The sequence below is a fragment of the Bemisia tabaci genome, chromosome 9 (assembly GCF_918797505.1).
Source record: "Bemisia tabaci chromosome 9, PGI_BMITA_v3".
NCBI lineage: Eukaryota > Metazoa > Arthropoda > Insecta > Hemiptera > Aleyrodidae > Bemisia > Bemisia tabaci.
The window spans coordinates 32,466,488-32,475,115 of NC_092801.1; the positions used below are offsets into that span (position 1 = coordinate 32,466,488).

General features: G+C 36.0%; 1 long non-coding RNA gene across 1 annotated transcript; it reads left to right on the forward strand.

Moving 5' to 3' along the window:
* The first annotated feature begins 1,998 nt into the window (after positions 1-1,998).
* LOC109030405 (uncharacterized) lies at positions 1,999-7,908 on the forward strand. The gene is made up of 3 exons (XR_011900483.1): positions 1,999-2,099; positions 5,098-5,390; positions 6,865-7,908. It is a non-coding gene; the product is annotated as an uncharacterized lncRNA (long non-coding RNA).
* Positions 7,909-8,628: the final 720 nt, after the last annotated feature.

Here is an 8,628-nt window from a genome sequence, read left to right on the forward strand (position 1 = left end):
TGATTTTGGTTTTTTTGAAAATCTAACGCCAAATTCGTTTTTCTCGTGTCAAAATACCCCCACATACCGATTTTCGCGCAAATCCATCAACAAATAATCGGTGTGAATTTTCGGCCATTTTGAACTTTAACCGGCCGACATTTTGAAACGGTTTGAGATATTGACTTCGGGTTTGCGCGAAAAGTTTTCTTTTTTTATGCTCTTTCGAACGAGCTATCACAAAGGGGGTCTTCCTATTTGAAAATTTAAAGTTGGGGGCCGTTGCCCCCCAAGGGGGGCCCCCTGAAAATTTTAGGGGGGCCAAAAAGTAGCTCCCTCTGACCTAGGAATATCCCCCAAGTTTCAAATCTTTACCTCAATTAGGTAAAAAGTTAGAGGGGGTGGAAGGGACTTTTGGATCACCCTGTAGAGCGATCAGACTCGCAGGTTGTCGACGTTGAAATGTGAAAAATCCACGTCCTTTTCTGTGGTGTGGCATGTTTGGTGATACATCGATTGAACTGTCATTTAAATCTATGGAAAAGGATCAATATACAAGGTGTTCGCAACAAACAAAAAAGAAAAGCTTTTCATACCCGACTCTCATTTGTCGAGTCTCTCTGTGGCCGGGAGCGATTGGACCAATATACCGAGCGACACCTCATTTGCGGCACAGCATAGATCGGAGCATTGCGAGTTAGCGGCTCACCGCGCCTTCAATTTTGCAGATGCAACACGGACATCCATCAAGTACGAATAGTTGGTTCTCTGCGCCGTCGCTAGCGCGCGTTTATCCCCAGCTATATTCTCATATTGGTGTTGGTTCCGTTCCTCCTTTTTGAAGGGGTACTTCAAAGGCTACAAAAGAAACATAGTCGAACATAGGAAAGATGTAATCCACCCTCGTTTTTCAACTTCAGAACTTAGAAATAACACTGATAATACTTCAAACATTTTAAAAATCAATGTAGTTAAATTCGAATCAATTTTATCCGACTTGGGACCTTGAGTAAAAGAAAGGGCTTAGGTATTTAAGGAGATCCTTTACATTGAATCATACATAGAACAGTTTCAACTAAGCTTAAGTAAAATTCAACAGTATAACTTTCGGAATCGGCCCTTGCAAAAGATTGCAATGATTTGCCACTGCATAAGATAGAAAATGCGGAAGAAAAAAACCTTGAAAAAAAAAAACTTTCACAAGTTTTATGGTGGGTACAAATTTACCTTAAGACTTTCAAAGCCTGCAAAATTTTCTCATCTGTATCTTTAAATTTTTGTCGAGGCAAATCATTATAATTCCTTATCGAGGGTATTTTTCTAAATTTATACCGTTCAATTTTACTCGATATTCCATACGATTGCGACTGTCCGAAACGATTATGAATCTATCTTCGTGCGTGGTAGCGCAGGCTCGCTCTCTGCTACGCCCAATCGCCATTGTCCCATATCCTTCAAGACGAAATCAGGCAATTGGCACCTTCTGATCTCCTCTTCCGCCCCTTTGCCGCCAACCTTTCACAGGACGTTCACTCCGTCGCCTTCCGGGAGGAACCCAATTAAAGGAGAATTTGCCACCGGGAAGAAATTTTTCTCGAGTCAAGAAAAAACAAATGCTCACACAGGACAACCTGCCTGATTTGAGCGATTTTATTCTTATCCATCCATGGTTCTCGACAGTGAATTTTCTGTGACAGCAAACAGTGAAGTTTCTGAATAGTACGAAGCAAATTCCTCAAAACTTTCGAAGGAATTCACCCAAATGTTCTCCAGTAAAAAAATAGATTCCCCACAGTTATTTGTAAACAGCTGATTTGGCTTGGTTCCTCTCTGCTATCCATTCTGCGGTCCATTTTTGGATCGTTGATTGACTTTGATCGATGAATTCCTATCTCAGCAATAATATCTATCTATCACAAAGGTATTCGATGAAAGTTTAACAAACAACCCGCAAATCGGTCGGCTTATCAATTCGGATCGTGATAAACATCGCTGTTTGGAGTCTGATTGTGAGTGAGCGCTCTTGATCCAGTTTACTATTCCTGTTCTTCATCCCGTGCTGGACACATCGCAGACTACCTAATTCGCACCGCGGTTCCTATACCTGCAACTTAACTTCTGTAAGTTTTTCTTGGTACGTTTAATTATTTTCAAACGAAACTTTTAGGGGCGGCCTTAAAAAACACCATCATTATCGATCTTTTTTTATAACCATAAAAATATTCATAAAAATGAGTTAATAATGATTTAAAATGGTGAAGAAATGGTGCTGGGTCCACACCATTTCGCGTTTTTTTTTCTTCTTTTTTTTCATAATTATTTAAACTAAGACTAGTCTGAAAATATATCCTGTGAAAAATGCAAAGTCAAAATCCAATTTTTAAGCATCCAAATGTGAGTTTGCACTTTCTCTCCGCCGTAAGGCTTCATGCAATTTTGAAACTTTAAACACGTGCTTTTTAAAATAGCAAAAACTGATTTTATGTGCATTTTCCTCCAGCCTCTCGTGCATGCTTCAAATTTTCGCCACTACTTTCTCATCAGTCTGACCATAAGGAGTCATAGTAATGAGCTTCCCATTAGAAAAAGTTAACATCGAGAAAAGTTGCTAGAGTAAATATTTACCACCTTTTCTTGTTTTATAAAAAGATAAAAATGAAGTCATACACTTTCTCATTATGAGTAAACCAAAACTCTGTGTTTTCTTAGATTTTGTTAGAGGCATTTTAAGCCAAGATTGGTGACAATTTGGCAATTTCAGCTAGGAAAATTTTGGATTTACTTGTAGTGAGTAAGTTTTTATTCAATTTGTATACATTTTATTACGTTCTGCTGAATGTCGGTATGTTAATTTTCTTGTAAAATTTAGTCACTACTTAAGTGCAATCAGTTTCCTCATGCAGGTAGGTTTTAATAATTTCATGGCCGAGTCAGAAACTGTAGCTCCTTTATGCAAAGTGCAGTGCAATTATTCTCTTATTCTAGTCAATGAAAATTTCAAAATTTCGATTTCTTTTTCAAGTTTGTTTTTCAACTTTCTGATTGCTCAGAGATTAAATGATCACAAATCTCCATTTGAAAATTTTATATTTCTGGCTATAAGTATACTTTCATTTTTTCTTACTTCTTCTTTTTTCCTCAACAAATACAATACACACATCAAAGCTATCTAAATGACGACTACACTGTTAGCGTGAAAATGTTCCCAAATTTTGCGGTGATTCTGTTGTTTTTCAGATGAAGGACCGTACTATATTTCAACATTACACAATTTCGACTCATAATTTGCATTTTTACTCTGTGACTATACTCGGTAGTTTTTGTTGAAAATTTCACAAATTCTTCCGAGCATTGTAAGCAGTACTAGGCGAAATATTTGAAGGGAATCGCGCTGTTATTACTTTGTGAAAAAGTGAAATGTACCTATATAAGTAAACTTTGCAAATGTGTAGTTGAGATATTATACTAACTTCCGTCTAGGAAACGACGATACAGCACACTACTGGAATTTTAAATGTGTCTGTTAGAGCGGTGCAAGAACAACTTACTCTTTGTCATCGTTCATATTCTCCTGTGATTCTGAAATAATTGGACGTATTTGAATCAAGAGGAACAAAATCCATTCTTACATGATCCCTCAGATCCATGAGAGTGCATGCATGGCAGAGCTCATGTTACAATGTAGATAGTTCCGTTTGATTCAAATGCGGATGATTATTACGGCAATGTCAGCTCAAAATGAAGATATGGAGAATTTTAGATTTCAAAAACCTCTGTTCTAACGACCGAATTTAGATTAGAGGTCTCGAAAAGCCAGTATGAGTTTTTCTCGATATTCTCCATGGTGCAAAATCTTATATCCCATCTTGAAAGATGTGCGTTTTCAATTCTTAGAGAAAAATAACCAATCTCCCCTGACTGCAGGTGAACCAGACTCTCCTCCTCTCGAGCGATTAATTGAAAACTGTTCGAGAACTAAGAGATGACTTTACAATCTCATACAATTAACATACATCATTGAAAGAATACAACGTACATATTTTAAATGTTTTGTGTACACTGGAAAAAAAAAACACATTGGATCTAGAGTCCAGACTCTTGAAAACATTGACAAGAAAAAGGACTCTTGATCCAATCAGATTTAAGCTTAAATCAAAAGGAAATCCGCTCAAATTAAGAGGCTTGCACCGAAAAAAATAATATGCTGTTTTAGCATCTAGGATGTCAAAAATGTGTCTGGTGATCCCAAGATGCTGCCTTTACTGCCCCCGCAGTTGAATTTGCATTCACAGGATGTAAAATTAACTGCGGGGGTAGTAAAGGCAGCATCTTGGGATCACCAGACACATTTTTGACATCCTAGATGCTAAAACAGCATATTATTTTTTTCGGTGTGGTTCTTGATTTAAGCTTAAATCTGATTGAATCAAGAGTATTTTTTCGTGTCGATATTTTTAAGAGTCTGGACTCTAGATCCACTGTGTTTTTTTCCAGTGTACGCATATTGGTTTCATTCTTCAGGATTAAGATAATTAATGATATATTCATGATTCGTCAGAGACTGTATTTTCCTTTAAAGGTAGAAAGTTGCTAGGGTGGTTAATTGGCTCCCAAGAGAATAAAAAATGACGTATTTGGATGCAATTTAACAGAGTCGCGTCAAGCTGCATTTGGAAAAAATGCTTTGAGAGTATATTTGAATTCAATTGTTTGCAAATTTTCTCTACTGTACATTTTTGGTCGAAAAATATATTTTAAGTGTGAAACTATGTCCTCAACGGTGAGTCTCATGAAGGAATGAAACCTCAACTTTCTTCTTCTCCGCTCAAACGTGAAGCGATTTGGTATGATTCTGTTAAACTTGGTCCATATTTTTCATATTTTCGCTGACATTGAAAGAAAAAAAATAGGTTTAACTGTAACGCAGTATCTTTAACAGCTGTACATTTTATTTTTTTCTATAGCATGAGGCGCTCTGATCTCTTTACTGAGGGAAAGGTGCTCGATCTCAGCAACTTCTGCAAAAATGCTTGGAATTTTTTTTGTGCCTCAAACCATTGTATTTTTCTGCCTAGCCGAATGCCCTTTTTTAACCTTTTTGTCTTTCAATTTATGTAGGTTCTCAACAAAGGTCCTCTCGAGGCTCTGTAACTAACTCCATCGATCCTCCAATCACTCATCAATCATGAAATTGTTCTACTTCTTCTTCGCTCTGATTGCGTTCATCTGCAACTTCAATGCCTTGGAGGCTATTTGCTGCATTAAAGACCTCCACACCGGCGTCTGCCAACAAACTCATGGTGTCCCGAACCTTGGCTATGGGTGCTGCGGGAAGAACTGCAATGCATTTTGCTGCAACTGCGAGGGAAAATACTGCGATTAGTATTAGGTGTCCAGAGCAAGCTTTTAAGGCAAGTAAGTCATTTCACGTAATATCAATGTTGGTACGTAGTTTAGAAAGATTGAATTTCATCCAATAGCTAGCTTCATCAGATCGCAAAATTATCCTGACTCTCCAAGAACAGCTTGTTTTGATAAATGCCTAATTTTGAAAGAAAAAATTGAGAAAACGGATAAAATTCCATGCAGTCGAAAGTTTTCGTTGAATGAAAAATGTTTCTGAATCGTGTCACTCGTCCTCATTTCAAAACAAACAGGAACGCTTCCTTATCCCTTCAATGTAACTAAAGTTAATAACAAAAGGAGTAAGGGGGAAAAAGATGCAAGTGACCTAAAAAAAGTTGACCTCATAATTCAACCAAATTTTCCATTTTTTCCGAAATGAGTAGTTTTCGAAGCAAGACAGTCAACAGTAAGGAGGCTTTCCAAAGTAACACAGTGCAATGAAAAAATTGCATGATAAAATTAGATAAAATTGCAACATTTTTACATCATTTGTCCAATAAATGCCAATTTTAAACGATCAATCAGATGAGCTTCATATATTCGAGACAAATGCAATTTGGAATGGAGAAAAAGTTTAACTTATTTCAATTTTATTGCCATTTTCAATTAGAGGTAAGCAAGGTTTTCAACAAGACAGGTTTTTCAACAAGAGGTAATCAATTAGTATTAGGTGTCCAGAGCAAGCTTTTAAGGCAAGTAAGTCATTTCACGTAATATCAATGTTGGTACGTAGTTTAGAAAGATTGAATTTCATCCAATGACTAGCTTCAATAGATCGCAAAATTATCCTGATTCTCGGAGATCAGCTTGTTTTAAAAACTGCCCAACTTTGAAAGAAAAAATCGAGAAAGCGGATAAAACTTAATTCAACCAAAATTTTTCTGTGAATGAAAAATATTTATGGCACATTTTACTCCGTTTCCAGAAAAGCCCCTTGGCCAAAAATATGAAAATTTTCGGTCCTCTGATAATACAATACGAGCGTTTCTAAACGTTAGGAGCTCAGCACTTTTCGAAACAAGGAGGAATGTGTGCCCATCTTTTCAATGTAACCAAAACTTTTCAAATATTTATTTGACGTATTTTAAAATTAAAATATGTTGGATTTATTTTAATATATACTCTCTAGGTGTTGATTCCCAAAATTTAAGTCGTTTATTTGAGTCAAATTTCGAAGAGAAGATGGAAGTTCGCAGCACGTACCTCTTTACTGTGCTACAAAACTGAAAAAATATTCTTTAATGACTTATATAGGTACTTATTGTGAAAAATAAACGAATTTTTCATAATCGATTTGTCATTCATCATAAGATAAACATTTTAAAAATAAGGAAAAAAATCAAATTACTTGGAAAAATTTCATTGCGTAATCCATGAAAGTGATTGCGAGACAAAAATCCTGAAACCCACTTGAATTTTTGAAACATGCCCTTCCCTACCTCAATTTTTCCTCTACCAAGCTCATTCTATTTGTTCCAGGCTGACGTCATCTAGATTCAAATTGCTGCGTCCAATCAACGAGGCAACTATCCGTGACAAAGAAAACCACATCACGTTTGCAACTATCCTTCTCCAAAACCCACAACTTCCGCCATGAAATTGCTCCACCTCCTGTTCGCTTATCGATCAGCAAAGGGCGTAGCGGAAACAATTGCATCCCTTTTTGCTGCAACTGCAAAGGCGATTGCAATCAGCATTGATGTCAGCAAACTAGCTTGTTAGGTGATCTGTACACACGGTATTATTAGACAGGTAAAATCTCAATGATCGAGTCTACTTTTGTTGGCAAAAAATAGTGATGATGATTTTTAAACATTTTTAAGGGTATCTATGTCCCCGGTTGATTTTATTATAAAAGAGAGGAATAACTATGTGTCTGGGAGTCATTTTGAAGCTAATTTATTCATCGGAAATAACCTGATAGCTTTTAGGATTCATGGTTAGTCATTTTTAGTCATTTTTTTCCGGGGAAATCTCTCGTTACCCTATATGTGTTATCACTGGTCATTTTCAGTTAATTCTCAGTAATTCTTTTCAGTAGGTTTATGCCTTTAAATTAATTTGAATGAAAGATGACACAATTTTCTTTTTTAAAAAAAAAGAGAAGTCATGAGCATGACACTTAATTTTGGTTTTAACCGTAGGCAAATCCATTCAATTAATTAAAATTCCTGTGTTTTTTAGTCGGCTTGTGACGAAAAGATTCCCTTTATTTACAGCAGACGATTTGAGAACGTAAAATCAAATTGACTTGCACCTACTAATTTACTTCATTCAACGATATTTTACTGTGTTTTGAAATTAAATATATATCTGATACATATTAAAGTATTTCATTAGACAGAACACTAACTAAAGGACTGAGAAGTGATAGTCATCCGATATTTTATGCAATTTCCTTGGCAAAAGACCAATATAGTTTATAAGCGATTATTGTATTGTGTAGCATACCATTTTTATCTAAAAATATCAATAAGTATTTGAAATTCATTCGACAATAAAGAGTTTTATTCAATTTGTAAACCTCTATTTTTATTGCACTTTTAGCGTAGTGAAATATTCAAATGTTTTATATTTTTAAGGTTTAAGCCAAAATATTGAGACTAAATTTTTCTCATGTTGAAAAATGGAGGTTAATTTTTAATCTTCCATCGCTAGTTGCAACTGATTGCACCTTCTCCTCACTGATATTCGAGGGCGAACGAAACCGACAAGTTTGGCAAAAATGAGTTAGATAGCAATTTTGCTGCATTCTACAGTATAAAAAACGCAAGATGATGATTTCGACGGTGTAAGTCGGCAATCACATAACTCGGTTTGCGACGTCGCAAACTTCCTGTCATACTTTAATTTTTAAACTGAAAACTACTCGTAGCGGCAATTCCCTAAAACTGCCTTGAATTTTCTTCTCTGTGCGAAGAAAATTCTGCAAAAACTTCAAGGAATGATGCCAATTTGTTCTTCTTTAAAAAAATTACATAGAGGCGGAGATTTTCAGACACCGCAAACGAGTTATGTGATTGCCGACTTACACCGTCGATTTAGTTTTTTCCCATTCTGTAGGAGAGCGCTGCAACGACGCTGTAATATACATATAAAAAAATTGCAAATCTTACCTAAAAATTACAAAAATGGCAAAGTTTTCTCTTCGCACTGCAAAATCGTCATTTTTTAGATAGGCAGTATTGTTTGTTTTGTTAGCCATTGTATTGCATAGAGCTTCCATCGTTCACATTTTTAAAC